General features: G+C 31.1%; 1 long non-coding RNA gene across 1 annotated transcript; it reads right to left on the bottom strand.

The window, feature by feature from the left end:
* Window positions 1-13,757: 13,757 nt before the first annotated feature.
* Window positions 13,758-16,148, bottom strand: LOC121118284 (uncharacterized). Its single transcript, XR_011780043.1, has 2 exons — window positions 15,700-16,148; window positions 13,758-15,586 (listed from the first exon to the last, which is right to left on the bottom strand). It is a non-coding gene; the product is annotated as an uncharacterized lncRNA (long non-coding RNA).
* Window positions 16,149-16,279: the final 131 nt, after the last annotated feature.

Genomic DNA, 16,279 nt, shown 5'->3' with positions numbered 1-16,279 from the left:
GAAAAAATCACCACTTTGGAATATTTCAAACTACCTGAAGCACTGTGTTCTGCTCAGAGTATGTCCACCGTAAGCTTCCATATGCATTTGATGGGCTTGAAAAGCTTTTTTCTTCAATTGGTAACAGAAAATCAATGATGTTCGCACATCGTAGTGTGTAGGCACAAAATTAGACATTTTTACGAACGAAAAAAGTGCGTTGGGGAATGAAACTATACAAACAATGAATTAAATATTGTTGACACATGTCGAAATAAGCATTTAGATTTTTGGACAGTTTATAATGTCTAACTGGTGACACCTAGGGACCAATAGCCGAAGTATCATTTTATAGGGGTATAACTATTACTTCTCTGAAAAAAAATAAACTATTATTTTCTAATTCCTAATTTAATTTTCATTCGATTGTCAAAGTTTATTATTTTGAGAATAATGTTGATACACATGTCCACAACGTATGTTGAGAATATCATTTATTTTGCATTGTTAGTTTTTTTTTGAAAGATAAAAAGTTTGGACGTATTTTGCTCTGCTCCGCATTTTTCTACTATTGAAAAAAAAGGTGAAGAAAAAGTCCGTTTAGAGAAAAATTCTCTAAAAACTTTTAAAAGATTTTTATCATTTTAAAATAGTTATTTTTTTCACAATGCTAAATTTTGAAGAATAAACAATCTTAGAATACTTAAGTACTACGTGTAATGATGATACTGCAAAAGTTAAATTATTACGTTATTCTCCATATGGTGACTTTAGAAAATGATTTAACTGAATAAATAAACATCTGCTATAGAACACTTTCATTTGACGTAAGTATTGTTGATATCATCCATTCTGGGGGAGCTAAATCAAAGAAAATATATGAAGAACTAGAAGAGCAACGTGTCAGCTCAATGAAAGGAGCCAGTAACAGAAAAGAATGATAAATTATATTTATAAAAGTAGATATTTTTTCATACATCATAATCTGTTGTTGACCTGAATTTCAGCTCTTTAACACACTACAAAAGAAGGCTACCAATTCATCTGACCTGCCCGTATTGCTCTTTTAGTTCTATGTTAAGGACTCCAGTAGAAGAAGAGCATGTTTTTTCCTTCTCTTTCCTGATGGCTTAAAATTGTCAACTGCCATAAGGTCTATTTTAAAGGTATTGAAGGCAATTCATCTACTACTTTGAGGGCTTAATTTAATTATTTGTCATAATTAGACGGTATTTATTAATTGCAATATATTTTTCATAATGGTAATATGTACAAAAAATAGTGTACATAAGTATTCATGGAATTGTGCAACACATTTTTTGATTATTGGCCACATTTAATTATAATTAATTATATACATGTTTGATTTCATAATAATATTATTTAAATTTATAGTGTAAAATTCACTTAAGTATTTAATATTTAAAAGGTAATTTCAGTTCCTTTTGAACTTTATATTTATTTTTAAAAATTACTTTTTTTATTGAATTTTTTAAGAAAAATAATAAAACAAAATATTAACAACTATTTTATACAAAAATTACCCATCTTAAATCATGAATAATGATTTATAAAGCCTTAAATGAAGACCTTATTTCTTTAATTTATATTTTTGTTGTTGTTGTAGGTCTGTTCTTTGGCCTAAACAACCAAGTTTAATAATAATAAAAACAATTTCTTCATTAATATTAAGGAACATAATTAGCTATTGGATGTCAAAAATGCCACTTAAACCTTACTGTCTATCTAAAATATCTCTCTCTAATACCTAGTCTTTTTATATATTAGAAATAACATATTTATTAAAAATATGTTGTTTCATCGATATACACTCTTATTTCTATATTGTATGTATATAAAAATTGGTAATTACAACTGAAAGAATTAAATATTTTTCACTAACTATGTTACTTCTTTCGTCCCTAATCTATAAATATTTAAGAAATTTTATTGGGATTTTCAGTACAGGTTACTCTGGTTTCATTCAAATATCGCCGTCTATCATTGGCATAAAGTAAGTAGTATTCAAGGAGTTCTTAATTATTTTTTATTCTTAAAACCGTTTAATTGAATTTAATCAAAATTTATTGGAATTTTTTATGTATTAAAAATATCATTTTGACCCCACAAGATGGCGTCTTTTTCAATAAGGATGCAATTTATGACGTCATTGAAAACGCTCAGTAGGCTTTAATTTTTATCGACTAAATAAAACATGTTTGCCCTTTTTCAAAGTTTGACCCACACGTGTGACCTATAGATGGCATTATAGAATAATGAAATTTTGCGCAGTTATTTTTTACTAGCAGTAATCAGAAGTTGAAAAAAGTTGACAAGCATACCACCTTATTTTATGTACAATGTAAATACCATACCATACTATATAACCAAGGATGGCTAAACTACGGCCTGCAGATGCTATGTTGCCTAGCAACAAATAAATAAACCTGTCTATATGTGATTCCGGTGAAGTTTCTACATTTAAATAGTTTTAATTATGTGGCCCGTTTAAATAAGCTAGAATAATTTTCCCTTAAATTGACATTGGATTAAATTTGTATTCTTCAACAAATTATTCTTATTAACCCTTTGAAGGCGCTGCAAATTGTACTTAAGTAGGCAAAATTCATTGTCACAATAAAAGAATGATACATAGATAGATTTTATTTGAAAGAGGTCACATTGGGGCTAATATAAGTATTTTAAATCAAATATTGGCTCTAAATTATTGCGGGCACGCTTACTAAAATCTACCATCACCACTTTCTCTTTCTAATTATTCTTCCTTTCTCTCTCTCTCTCTCTCTCTCTTTCTATAACAAAAACTTTTTTCCCTAGACTCAACTTTTCAATATTAAATATGCTGTAATATAGAAAAGTATGGATATAGGAAATTAATGAATTAGACTCTCCAAAATTTTGTTTCTCTAATTTGAATTTGAATGAATGAAGTAGCTACGAATGAATTATATTAATTTATATGTTTTCAATATAAACTCAGAATATTTTTTAAGGACCACTTAAATTTTTATTTATATCATACTATTTAAATTAAATAAGTAAAGTAAGATAAACGTTTAAAGCATATATCCATAATAACAAGAAGATTTTTTCTATAATATCCTTCAGTCAACTTCCGATAAACATCCAATATACTTCATCTATTAGGATAAAAAAAATATAGAATCTTTATAAATCAATGACATGATTTATTCTTACCTTTTAATTATCCAGTATTCAACTCCTTATTTTTTGTCTGATTACCAGAGGTTCAGAGAAGGAATAGTTACTAATCTGTGTTTTCTCTTCAGTCACTTTACTAGTACAGACACTTATAGTGGATATACTCAATAATATGATCCAAAATGTGATCAAGAACTTTATCCTTTGAGAATTTCTTTCGCCACTTATACTCTGGGAGATAGGTGGGAAAGAGATCTCTTGAAATGTTGCAAACACCTACCTTACGCATGATGGCCTTGACTCGACTCCACAAAGACTCAATAGTTAGAGTTAAAGATCCAGTCAAGGGGTTCACATAATTTATCTTATAGACCACAGTAAATTGTTGCATACCTAAGGAATGTACCCGCCTATAGGACGCCCAATCGTCGCACATGACAGTAGTTTCGGGTTCGACGTACTTTGCGATGAATGGCAACAGAGTAGCCGCTGTTCGGTCTTCAACCTCAACCATCAAACAATATCCACTGTCTCTATAAATACCTCTAAGTACACAGTGCCCTACTTGTTACTTACCTCTATGATACTTCGTCTTTCCGAACTTGGACTCGTCGATCTCAACAACGTGTCCAGCCCACCTAAACTTACAGGATGGCTTTCAAAATATTTTTTAGAAATTTCTCGTAAAAAATTATACCAATCTACAACTTTACGTTTAGAAAGGCCAGTTTGGTTTGCATGAGCAGAAACCGTTGATAATTTCAAACAATGATAAATGATCATAATAGAATGTTTAAAAGAAATGTGACTTTTTTTCAAAAAAAAAAAAAAAATTGTATATATTTTCTTACAAAATGCCCGAGAACACATATTGCAGGGGATGCCTGCACGCAATACTTCCTTACAATTCCTGCCGCACAAACAAATCACGAACGATGGAAGGAGTCTTCGAGCTTGAAGCCACCCAATCGCAGCTTCTTTCGGATGCAAGAGCATTGAAGATATGTGCGTGTATGTTTCCTCTACTAATTTCACGAATAGAATTATACTATGGAGAATTATGAGTATAGTAATGACCGTTGGTGTGCTTTGAAAGATCCAGACTATCATAGTAATAATTATCATGGTGATGTATTTATGTATTGTATGATGCTTTTTAATATATTAGGTTGATGTAGGATTAATATCTAGTTGAGTCTACGGGAAAAAAGTCCTTGGTATAGAAAGAGAAAGAGAGAAAATAAAGGAAGAATAATTTGAAAGAGAAGGGGGTGATGGTAGATTTTAGTAAACGTACCCTTATTGGGTATTTTAACTAATCCCACAAAAATATTGCGTTGTATAAACATATTAAGTAAAAAATAAATTGGTATCTTCTCCTTTTCTTGATTTTTGTTAAATATTATTTTTATGTTAAACCAAAACATATAAAATAATTAACCTATAGCAATCTTTAGTGTATTTCTCAACCTTTCCTCTAAAAAGAGAAAAAAAGAACTTAAATGTTGTGCCTTTCATGAGGTTGAGAGACAAAATCTACTTATTAAAGGAATCCAGGACGACCAAGAGAAACGAGGGAGAGACGCGGAGGAATAATGTAAGGCTTTATTTATAAGAAAAACAGATCTATTCTTATTAAAGACATATTACATACTACTCTAACAATCATAATCAATATATGCTATTTATACTGATAAAAGATCAAAATGTACTTCACATACATCTTAAATAATTACAATATTAATAAGAACATAAGATAAATAATAAGATGGGGGAGAAGGAAGGAAACAAGAGACAAATTCATTACAATAATTACCAAAATTATAAAATGATAGAACATTTTTGTATGCGAAATATCTTTTTTTCAACACTAAAATGTGCTATCTGGTTTGGATTGTATAATCTGAAATAATGCAACACTGCATTACAGATAGGATTGTTAAAGCCACATAGCATTGTTTTCCACTGAATGTATAATTAGCAGATTTTAGTTAGTACATTTTCACTTCTAAAATAGGAAAAATATTGACTTTTAGTAAAAAAAAATTATGGTATGCGTAGTTATTGGAAATAAATTGCGTGTACACGTATGATAGATGTGGTAAGGGGTAATTTGCCTTTACTCTTTTTATAAAAATCTGAGTCATCTGAATTGTCTCATTTCCTACTGCTTCAAAAACACATATTATATATATTCCAAATATCAAACATATGTGACCATATATAGAACAGTTTTTAATAAAATACAACTGACCAATGAATACTTAGTTGTTAAGATATTATTGAACTGGCATTTAAATAATTTGTCAGTTTTTGGGTTGATTTTATTGTCCTTGTTTCCTTTTTCCATGTATCAAACGTGCGATATATGATACACGCACTTGTACATATGTATGAGTGATATTATCGAGTATGGGTATAAAAAGAGTAAAGGGAATAAGAACGTGTGAGATTTTTTGTTGTTAAGTTCTATAATTCGAAACATTTTTAAACTGTATATTGAGTGAGTCTTCAATATGTATTTAACGTTTAATTCCGGGCCATAGGGGGCGGCTGTCGCGCAAACAATCAATGATATTGGGTTTTTTTATACAGGGCGTGGACTCAAAAATTAGAAAATTTTAAAAGCCGTATTCACTCCTACATATTTTTATTTTGTGCCATTTCTCTGTTAGCTGCGTCTTGGAGTACAGGACAGACAAGACTTCCCACCCTAATGTCGATGCCCGGAAGGCCGTGATCACAGAGGAGTGGACAACTTTCTTCGGACTTCATCAAGGCCAGAGGTTTCACGTCGGATGAGGAGAAAGGCCAGAAGTATTCCATCCAGAAGGCAGCCAAGTTCTCCTTGAAGAAATGCTACACCTTCTTGGACGTGTGTGTCGGTGCGCCGTCTTGGGTGAAGACATAGTTGTTCCTGAGGAACGTGCTCTTCAACCATGGCAAGAAAAAGAAGAAGAATGTTTCAAAGATCAAGTTGATAATATTAAATCTCAGCTCGATTTATTTATTTTTTCAACCTCAAATTTCTTATCAGATCAGCATCAGGCTAATTTATGATATTTTGTTTCTGGTTATATAGCCTCATCAATTATAAAAGTACTTAAAATAAACAACTGTCATTGTACCAACTTTTTAATCTCGGTAAAACCAATATCGTTTGACGTTGATTTTTCTGGAGATGATAGAAATGTAATAGAAAATTTTCAAAGAAATGTTGATAGAGGAGGCCTTAAACGAACATTGGATTTGTTATACTTGGTAACTTTAAATACCAATCAGTTATATAAATTAACATATTCTTCGGACATTGCCTTTCAAATATTGTTAAAATCTTCGAATCTAAGACGTTGTTTTACTAAATTGCTTATCAATATGCTCCAAAATGGAACTACTTGTATTCCCATTGATTTAAAATGTAAAAAAAAAATCATATTTTTGTCGATTTTCTACACCAAGTAGCTTTTAAATACTTTAACTTTTGTTGTAAAAACTATGTCAATGAACAAAATAGTATTATCCATAAGGCCTATGAAAGAAAAATTTTATGTAATCTAGTAAATAGAAAAATAGCCAAGTTGACTTCTCAATCTTAAGTATTTATTAGGTTCCCTATAAAAAAAAATTGTTCTTTAAGAAATTTATATTTGTATATACTACAGTATGTCCAAAAATTGATGGTGTTTTTAAATCATGAAATGACCTAAGCAAGTGATTTTTTTGGTGAAAAACTTTATTTACTTCCCAATATGACGACCTTTAAGCTTAATACATTTTTTATACGTTTTAGTATCCCTTCATACAGATTATTCAAAGTATCTGGAGAAATTTTTCCCCAAGCTTTTGTCAGTTTTTTTTTTTTTTTAATTCATCCTCTGAAGTTGCTGAGTTCCCTTTGGACCAAGCCTCACAAATTTTCAATGGGAGACAAATCAGGACTGTTGGCAGTGCATGTGCCATTGCCCAAAAAGAATCAAAGTTGTCTGAACACCACTTTTGTGCCTTTTTGGAGTGGTGAGCAGAGGCACCATCCTGTTGGAAAATGGCTCTTGATGTGTCAGACAACATTTTCCTCTTCAAAGGAGGTCCATTTTCTTCAGTACGAGACAAAGCTGACATCAGAGACTTCTTGAGGATCTCCGTAACGTAGTACTCGGCCGTCACAGTTTGGTTTCGTGGAATCAGGTGTAGATCTGACACTGCCTGGTGGCTGATTACGGCCCTAACCTGAATTTTCAGGGGAAATTTCACAGTTGGAGTGGGTTCCACATATCTCTTATCTCTTGCCCAACCCCGATCTGTTTTGGAATTTAGGGCATGAAATAGCTCAAATGGACTTTCATCACTGAAGAGGATACATTTCCAGTAATCTGAAGTCCAGCCCTTTCAAGTCAATCTTGCTGCAAGTTTCTTGTGAATTGCCTCTTTTTGGTCAAAGATTTTGAAATCACCAGTTTGGGAACTTTGCTAATTTTTTTCTTCCTTCCTCAAGCCTTCTGATTTGCAAGGGTTTGTCCATTCTTCCTTTTCTTACAACAATTCTCAATGGTCCTGAGAGGAATCTGTAATCTTTGAGCAACGTCTCTCTGGCTTGATCCATCCTCTATTATGCCAACAGCCTTGGCCCTGGTCTCCAAAGTGTGTTCTCTCACCATTTCGGAAATTGGCATCCTGTGGTGTTTTCTGAGCCCTTTTATACTGATGTATGATGCAATCATCGAAAATTATTGCATCAGAAAAATTAAATATTGCCTATTGATTGTATCAGCCAAATTTCATTTTATTCCGACCCAAAAAAAAATTTTTTTTTACTATAGAACGGATATTTTTAATTTAATACCACCATCAATTTTTGGACATACTGTATGTAATGTCGTTAAATATCAAAAATTCCATATTTTAAGTATTTTTAGTTTAAATATATCGTTAAGGTCAATGAAGTTAGTAAATTTTTTTATTTTTAAAAATTACACACCTAAAGATTATTTAAAGTATACGAATGAACGAAATGAAAGGAGTTTCAGTAATATTAAGATATATTTATCTAAATTTGAATAGCGTTATAAAAACGTAGTTGCTCCATTAACAGATTTGAAAAAATCAGACTAAATATAAAGGTGTAATTGCTATCATATAATTGCATACCTCCAAATGTATAAAAGGTTTTGTGGATACAAAATCAGTGATAAGTCCCCTTTTCTATAGTCCCAGCCTTACTTAAGCAGATTGATATAGTGTGAAGAATTAAAAAAAAAAATTATCAGGATCTTTTTCGACAACTTCGAAATATTCATTTATTATTAATATACAGAAGTATTTTATGAATAATTTTTTCATTTTCTCAATTAATTTGACAATTTTTAATGTGATTTCCCTCCTTAGCCCGAGCAACGCCGGGTTACCCTTAGCTTGTATTGATTATTGATAAATTTTTTTTATATGCTTTATCTGTGACTCTCTGCTGTGTTCGGTTGATGAGTTTGCCTCTCATGTAGCTGAACACTCTAAGAAGACTCAGACATAAGCTCCCTCATAGACACCACCGGCTCATTCGTGTGTGGAAATTACGTTGGAAGATTTTTTTTAACGAATTTGCTCGACTGAAATACAATTTTGACATAAATATCAAAATCTAACGCAAGCATAATTTCAAAAACTTGAGAACCCTTTGTTCAAAATCAAACTAATTATCAGGCTTAACTGGATTGACAAAACCTCAAAATAACAAAGGACTAGAAACAATTTTTGAGGTACACTCCCCAAAGCCAGTGCTTCCCAAACTTTTTGTGCCCAAGGAACACCAAAAGACAAATAAAAATTTCTTAAAACACGTATTTTGATTAAACTAATTAAAAACTAGGACAAATTAAAATACTTCTAAACGAGTGAAAAATGCAAGCCTCTCATTTTTAATTGAGCGGGAGCGAGAGAGTATTCACAAAATTATTAAGTGAGCGGGAGTCTGCTCAAGATTTCTTGAGCTGACTAATGCTCTGGTTAGGTACGATCTATACCTTAACAATTAAAAATTCTAAATTCAGATAGAAAAATATATTCTTGAGTTATTTTATGGATGGATTATAAATATAATCCGATTCGGTTCAAGGGCTCTTAAAAGATCAACAATTTATGTATCAAGATTTAAGAATAGCATTGATCATATTACTATTAATAACACATAATTCTTTTGAATATAGATATAAAGAATAATAATATTATTAAGATTGTTTGACTTAATCATAACGAAATGATGTAGGTAATGATATTTTTTTTTAAAGTGGGCTAGATAGTTCGTAAAGGAAGCTTTACAAATTTGATAGTAGTTATGATTGCTAGCTGCTACTATTAACATTCATCATATTTTGTATTGCTAAGAATGTATATTTTATGTTAAGTAAAAGGAATAGAAGGGGATCTCCAGCTGGTAAGGCTACGTCAAATTGACGTTTTTTTAGTAGCTCTCTTCTTTTTTTTCTTTTTTTTGTTACTACGCTACACTACTACTAATCAATTAGTAATCATTAATCACTAAAGTCACCGGCAGCACATACTTAAAAAAAATGGACAACATGTTAGAGGCATAGGGACTTATTTAGTAATATAAGGACATTAATTACACGATTGTTTTAGTGCCGTTCTATCTTTTATCTTATAATTATTGTAGTATTTAGTAAGGGCTTATTTTGCGATAGGCTATTGATGTACAAAGTACGTAAGGAGGTAGGAGGAGATACATTGAATTTGCCGGGGAACTCTCAAGATATTTTATATATAAAGTATGAAAATGAATACAAATTGCCCCCCCTCCTAGGATAAATTTCAAACTTTATCTTTGGACGAGGGATTTTAAATTTTTAAACAAGCTATAATGTGCGTTCTTTAACAGGAGAGGCAAAAATGAAAAAACAACTTGCGTACATAATATTAAGTTGTGTATGGCCTTTAAGGTTTGAAACAAAATAGCTCTTAGAAGGTAAAAAAAAAAAAAAGAGTGCACATTACATATATTGATTATTTCTCGAGTGAACTACAGTCAAACTAAAGTATAAAACCAAGTAGCACATTGCAACCGTTAGCCTGAGGAAATAGTATGTTCTATAATTTTTTACATGATGTCGCTATATCTATGACGTTATTCTGTTATTCATATATTTTCAACATATGAAACAAGAAATGTGTTTGCCAAGAACATGACCAAAGGCCAAAAAGTATATAAAGCCCGATGCTGTTCCAACCATATCATCTGAGTATAAACCAAAAGCTGATCATACCTATGGCATGAAAGCAGAGGCCAAGACGTACTTGAGAATAGAAGAGGGATGCAGTCCATGGTTAGGAACAGGCAGCAGGAAATGAGCCCTGACAGCAAAGATAGAGAAGGACTGCAAGGCCGCCCTCACCTCGAAAAGAGATTGTTTGGATGCAAATGGGACGTTACTTGATGCCCCACAAACATCTAAGGGTACAAATGACTAAATTATATTTAATTATGTAATTATCAATCAGAGTAAATAGTAAAAAATATTTTTTTTTAATTTTATTATTAACTATGCTCTATTTCTGTAAATGTTTTATTTGTTTATCCTATACATGTTATTATAAGTATTATTTATTTTTTTCTCACAAACTCTAATAAAGAGTAGAATAAATGTTTGAATATAACAAATAACAGTTTTTACATGTTTCCTCCTGTTGTAACATGTCTAATCCTACACTGTACCACTGTTCAGTAATAAATGTCTATTAATTATTGCAATACATCAAAAATACTTTGGAAATATTTGTCTTAAGTAACTACCGATGTCATGTTGCCTGGGCGTTGAATGACCTTTCAAATTGTGAAACTTGCAGACAGTTTAAAAAAAAACGATAAATTCTAAAATTACTCTTGGCATGGTTAAAAAGCTCCATTGAAGGACAAGTAGCAGAGCTGTCAAAGCAGACCATTCTCGGAAGACTCCGATACATTACTCTTATCACTGGACATAACTTATCACTAAAATAATTTAACTCTAGCTATATATTTATTAATACATGGATACATTATACCATGGACATCTCTAGACATACTCGAGACGTCTATGATTATAGTTTCTAGATAGTAGATAGCTACAATTGTTATTCTCTTGAAGGAAGAAATAATAACAAAATTTCTTCCTAGCAGACAAAAAAGGTAAATTTTCACCACATTTTTCAACTATTGGTGACGTTGGACCTCGATGCACTACATGGTTTAATACTTTAAGTCAACCCTGGTCTAAGAGTCACGTGTTTTAAGCGCTTTTTCAGTTTCCCTTGCCTGACCACTTAATACAGCCTTGACTGTATTTGTCTTTTCATCGAGCTCTTACACAGCTGTCTTTAGGAATTTATAGAGGGCTGGCAAATCAGATGGATTTGAGGCTGGAAAAGTAATGTAAACGGAAAAAAATATATTTCCCTTATAAAAATCATAGGTAGTTTATTAGCCAGAAAATATTTGAATACTTAACGACATATAATATTAATACCGTATAAACTAAAACATATTATGCTCTACATAATAATAAAAAGTGATCAATTTTTGGTAAACAACAAACGTTTAAGTCCCCCTATTAGTCGGTTATATTATGATTTATGACATCGAAATAAACGATAATAGTTCAGCATTTACCTAAATTAAAAAAAAATGAAATGGGTTGCATTCAAATAAAAGTTTATTGCCTCCAAGATGACTGCTTTCCAGAATGATGCCTTCATGTGAAAATGCTGTTTTTTTTCCTAAATACAATTCTCACATTGGGACAAACAAATGCTTTTTATCATAATTCGTTCAAATATAAATATGTTTTTAAATATCAATACTTAATGTTAGGTATGCAAATAAGTAAGAACAAAGTTTATCAGCAAATGTTTATACCATACATATTATGTAATGATATTCAAAAGGATTCACGTTCATTTGAATTGTTAATAGTTTTATATTTAAAGAAACAAATTTATTTTCAATTTTAACATAATTAGTCTTATGAATGGGATTTTTGGAGAGCACAAGGAAAAAGCAGGAGGAAAGACTTATGGTTAGGACATATCTTAAGTATATGTCAAAGTAGAGATTGAAATCTAGTAGAATCGTTGATTCTCCTTGTCAATAATTCTACTAGCAGAGATTAAAATCCTATTATCTCCTAGGACAAATTACAATTTTACTGAGGGAGACAGTAGCATTGAATATTTGAAGAGGTTGCGTTTTTTTTCGAAAATATGACACCAAGTCATACCCTCTAGAAGCCAACAAAATATTTTCAAGAAATATTTTTATTCGTGAAATAATAAAACATTGGTATATCATAACCAATGATTTCTAATACTATCTGGAGGAGCACAAGCTCCAATCATGTGGTGAAAAACATCACTTTTTGAGAAATTCGACTTGGGAAACTCATAGGAACTTTGTGGAGCTATAATATTTGTCGTAGTTGTAATTTTATATTAACATCACGTGGTATTTTAAGAGATTCTTCCATTTTGGTATAATATTTGAAATCCTAAAAGATTATTTTTGAGCAAAAAGTGATGAACTTACTTAAGATATACAACTCAAAATGAAAGCTCCTCCTGATAGTATTAGAACTCATTAGCAGAACTTATATAATGAAAGAAATGTATTATGACTGGTTCTTAATTAAATACACTGAAGAAAATTTTTGCTGTACATGGTCGTTCAGCTATTTTACATTTACAACGATCAGAAAAACTGTTTCCTTTGCATGAACTAATAGGCAATAGCTGATAGCTTCTTCCATTGTCCAAGGTGAATAGAATTACAATGTTAGACCATCATGTAATCGGCTTGATAGAATTTTTATCTGATGTATTGAACCAAATGCTGGCAAGACAGGAAGATTTTGACAAAGCACGTAACCACTCATACCCAATGACGTCACTATTGCTAGAATTTTCAATTTATTGTATCGTAACGATTGCCCGCAGGAAAAACAGATTTAGACAAAACACTCATCTACTATGACTTCAATATTAAAAGCGTCGTGTAAGTCAAGCATCAGTCGTAAACACGTTATGAATTTATGGTATAACCTTGTATTTCTATTAACCTTGCCATTGTCAACAAATAATTTATATCGATACAATTTTTAATTTTGACTTAATACAAAAATACGTTTATATTATTTAATCATTTGCTCTTTATTTACAAAGTAGTGTTGGATCGGTCCGGAATGAATTAACCGTACCGATTATCTATCGGTCTAAATTGAGTGAGTCGATGGACCGTGGTCTGGACTGATATAAATTAGAAAAAGAAAACATGTGACGTCACACACCTTTTTTAAAATGACACATATGAATTATGATAATTCATTTCGTTACTATTCCGAAATAGGGCCTTCCTGTGTCTCCGCAGGCCGGTAGTACAATTTTAAAAGCTTCTTTCTTTTGTAGTCTACGTCTTCATTCTGCAGAACGATGCAGGACAGAATCATTTGACAAGAATTTTATCGACAGAGTGAGTCGATCACGTGACCCGACACTAGACTACAAAGAGACTGAGGATCATTTTTACGAAAAAAAGAAAAGAAATCAGCATGAAAGAATCCTTTTTGTACAATATTGGAATATACAATACCATGACTTGGTGTCATATCTTTGAAAACACGCAGCCTTTTCTAATATTAAATGCTAAAATTGCTCTCAGTAAAATTGTAATTTGTCCTAGGAGAAAATAGGATTGTACTTTCTAATAAGCGAATAACTAATTCTACTGGATTTCAATACAGGCAGTCCGAAAGTTAGAAAGTAGACGTATAAAATAAACAAGCTTGGTCCTATGATATTTTTTTTTTTTTTTTTTTTTTGGGGGGGGGGTCGAGGTCATAAGAGGCAATTTTTCACCGAAATAAAACCTCATTTCCCTTCTCTCTTTCTATACCTCTCTCACGGTGTTACCTTGCTGTCACATAAATACATGGTATTTTCTAATAAGTTGTCAATTCCCTCGTCTAACTTGATACGTCATGGCTATTTCATAATTTATTCTTTTTGATCAATAAGCAAAATAATAAGCTTTACATAGAGATGTAATTTGTCTAAGACGGCTAAGAGGAAGTATAAATGGTGGGGGTGAGACATATTGCGTTACTCAATTAAGGCCTTTGTTTATATTTTATGTACACTTGCCTATCTTATGTTTTTGGGGTAAAAAATGAATTACTGCTAATCTACATTTAATATTAAACAAGGACATCTTTTACTACTAGAAAAAGATGTCCTTGAATATTGTATAGCATTACTCATTTATAATTTATAAAGTAGTAACAGGCTTGTACAGTATACATACATACACTACCGCGCTCGTTAAATGAAGCTGTACAGTTTTTGAGGCATAAAAAGTTCGGATAAAGTAGACAAGATTCCCTGTCTCATTTATAGGATTAGAAAATTAATAAATTATATTTCTAAGACAATATTGAGCCTTATTAAATCAAGTAGATAAAACGGAGTTTTTAAAATACATTTAACATTCGGGTATTACAATTAGTTCCAGAAATTTGAATTTCAAATATTGCATGTCATTTTATTAATATAAATGATTGAACCTTTGTTCGTGTATTATCATACAAATAAATACATTGCAGCGAAGATTAATAGAAATACTATTAACCTTGATTGCAGACAGTAACGTTAAACATAATATCTAACTCAAATATCCACTCAATGTGAAGTACTTTAAACCCATTCGAAAAATTACAACCAAAAATAAAAAAACAAAGAGTTAGACATCAAGCCAGTTTAGACACTTTTCTTTTTTTTATCTTGCCATTTTTTCCTGACAAACTGTTAAGTGTTAACTCAAGGAACACTCAAATGAATGTGGAATACCTTTCATATATATATATATTAGTACCAGTATGGAAAAGAAAAATTGTAAACAAGATTTTACTCACGTATGTTGTTTTGTTGTGTACACGTGGAAGGTGTAGCCGATCGTCTCAAACTCGAAGTGTGTCTAAAAGGAAATATAAGAAACATAATTAGTACAATCCAATATATTGTATATTTATAACTCATATTTTTTTTCTTATTTCCAATAGAATGATTTGCTGTTGTCCTGGCTTCAGGACTGGTTTTCCCAAGTCAAAGAAAAAGAAACTTAAGAATTCAAAGAGAGAAAGTTATTTTCTCCATAAATTTCCTTAAGATCCTGAGCTTCTGAAGCAATGGATTATAACAATTAGAATGCATTATTAGGAGCTAGACCATCATTCAAAAATTTATAGTAGGCATTTTTCGGAGAAAGATTCTATAAATAGAAGAAATGATACATATTCTTTTCGAAACCAAAGATGTAGACCTATCCAAAGAAGAAGACTTAAAGCAGATGCCTTCCCAACAATTCTTCCTGATGTTCTAAGGTTCCAGAAAGTTCCTGAAAGACCGACTAAATTAGCTTTTTCTACTAATAGGTAATGTCTTTAAACAATTTTTCAATTTATTTTGTGTATACTATATTAGAAAGACAAATAATAATATACTACTTACTAGGATTCGTTGAGATTTCAGAAACTTCACAACTATGATTACCATTAATATATTATTTACAGATTTGAACGAGATAAAAGTCGTCTTAATAATCGAATTCACCAATTTTTAAAAGAAGACGTTATCACAAAAATCAAGGATAGTAAGGAGAAGCTGGATAGATCATGTTTTTCGTGAAGGCATTCATGTAATATCGAATGAAGAATACTCAATTTATTTTGCTCTATCTAAAGAAGATCTTGTTCCTACCATTTTATATGGCTTGTAAGCAATAGAAAGACGCTTTGGATGGTACAGGTAACTTTCGAGTGGCAGCTATTATTTAAGTTGTAGACAATTCTTTGAAGCAGAAAAAAAAATCGTGTCAGTCAACTTAAAAAATGTAAAATCAACTCGTAAAAGTCTTTGAATGAATTTTTTTTTGTCAAATGGAGCAAGTGAAGCGTGTTGAATGATGATTAATTGATTGATAATATTAATATTATATTATACAGTATTGTGTCACTGCCATTTTAATTTCATTACTGAAAATTTTATTAATTTTGCTTTATATAATAATAGCATATTAATAGTGTAGTTG

The sequence above is a fragment of the Lepeophtheirus salmonis genome, chromosome 5 (assembly GCF_016086655.4).
Source record: "Lepeophtheirus salmonis chromosome 5, UVic_Lsal_1.4, whole genome shotgun sequence".
NCBI lineage: Eukaryota > Metazoa > Arthropoda > Copepoda > Siphonostomatoida > Caligidae > Lepeophtheirus > Lepeophtheirus salmonis.
The sequence above is the reverse complement of the archived record's forward strand: the minus strand, read 5'-3'. Positions and strand labels throughout refer to the sequence as shown.